A 2007-nucleotide genomic window follows, 5' to 3' on the forward strand; every position below is an offset into this window, starting at 1 on the left:
GAACAATTTTACAATTATCACACGAACACATTAAGTCTTTTGAAAGAGTCAGTCAGATTAGTCAGGTTATTTTTTTATATTTCCTTGGATCTTTTGATCGCCACAAGCCTTGATTTCCGTAATGAAAGCTAACAAGCTTAGGCATGATAGTCGGCTACAATAGATGGGTTGTCGTCGTGCAATTTGTATCAAGAAGTATACGTGATGGGCAAGCATCGATGGTTCAGTGGTAGAATGCTCGCCTGCCACGCGGGCGGCCCGGGTTCGATTCCCGGTAGGTGCATTTTAATCACAAGACAGATTGATAGAATCTACTCTATTGAGTTTAGTTTGCTGATATTCTTGCGCAGTACGTATAAGGACGGTACTTAGTGGTTAGTGGTGGTTGAAGCAATCTCTTTAAGCGGACTCTTTTTTGTTTGCCAGATTGGTTTAGATTACTTAATCTTCCTTTTATCATACCAATTGGCGAAAAACCATTTGTAGGACAGAGTGGGTACAAGTTATATCCATCGCCAGACTCTGTGTTTGTATCGTGGAAACCCAAGATAGTTATCGGTTCAAACTCGTCGTGTTCCAACTGCTGTGGTAATCGACATTCAGACGCAAATGTTCCCCCTTTTGTAAACTCACTTGGTTCTATGCTCTCCCATTCCAAAAACTGTAGTCCCGTGTAGATCTAAAGTCACATTTTGATAAAAAGAAAAAAAAACAGCTGACTAAGATTCAAATTGAATTAGGATACATGTGTGTTGAGATAACAAGATATAGAAACAATGGTGATTAATGTTATTTGAACGTTATATCCGTTTTAAAAGTCTAAACATACCTTCACAAGAAATATTTTTGCTTGATCTCGACGTGATTTGAACACGCAACCTACTGATCTGGAGTCAGGCGCGCTACCGTTGCACCACGAAATCTTGATTTTCGATGTAATTACTATCGTTATATTTTGGGAACTACGGTGTCTTTTATAAAGGAATAGATTCTGATGGTAAGGTTGATTATCACACGAACACATTTAGTCTTTTGAAAAAGTCAGTCAGATTAGTCAGGTTATTTTTTTATATTTCCTTGGATCTTTTGATCGCCACAAGCCTTGATTTTCGTAATAAAAGCTAACAAGCTTAGGCATGATAGTCGGCTACAATAGATGGGTTGTCGTCGTGCAATTTGTATCAAGAAGTATACGAAAGGGGTAAGCATCGATGGTTCAGTGGTAGAATGCTCACCTACCACGCGGGCGGCCCGGGTTCGATTCCCGGTCGATGCATTTTATTCACCAATGCCCAAGACAGATTGGTTGAATCTACTCTATTGAGTTTAGTTTGCTGATATTCTTGCGCAGTACGTATAAGGACGGTACTTAGTGGTTAGTGGTGGTTGAAGCAATCTCTTTAAGCGGACTCATTTTTGTTTGCCAGATTGGTTTAGATTACTTAATCTTCCTTTGATCATACCAATTGGCGAATAAACCATTTGTAGGACAGAGAGGTACAAGTTATATCCATCGCCAGACTCTGTGTTTGTATCGTGGAAACCCAAGATAGTTATCGGTTCAAACTCGTCGTGTTCCAACTGCTGTGGTAATCGACATTCAGACGCAAATGTTCCCCCTTTTGTAAACTCACTTGGTTCTATGCTCTCCCATTCCAAAAACTGTAGTCCCGTGTAGATCTAAAGTCACATTTTGATAAAAAGAAAAAAAAACAGCTGACTAAGATTCAAATTGAATTAGGATACATGTGTGTTGAGATAACAAGATATAGAAACAATGGTGATTAATGTTATTTGAACGTTATATCCGTTTTAAAAGCCTAAACATACCTTTACAAGAAATAATTTTGCTTGATCTCGACGTGATTTGAACACGCAACCTCCTGATCTGGAGTCAGGCGCGCTACCGTTGCACCACGGGAACCTTGCTTTTCGATGTAATTACTATCGTTATATTTTAGGAACTACGGTGTCTTTTATAAGGGAATGAATATCCCAAATATCCCA

General features: G+C 39.1%; 1 non-coding gene across 1 annotated transcript; it reads left to right on the forward strand.

The window, feature by feature from the left end:
- Positions 1-1205: 1205 nt before the first annotated feature.
- Positions 1206-1276, forward strand: Trnag-acc. The gene has a single exon. It is a non-coding gene; the product is annotated as a tRNA-Gly (tRNA).
- The last annotated feature ends 731 nt before the right edge of the window (positions 1277-2007 follow it).

The sequence above is a fragment of the Daphnia pulex genome, chromosome 10 (genome assembly GCF_021134715.1).
Source record: "Daphnia pulex isolate KAP4 chromosome 10, ASM2113471v1".
Lineage (NCBI taxonomy): Eukaryota > Metazoa > Arthropoda > Branchiopoda > Diplostraca > Daphniidae > Daphnia > Daphnia pulex.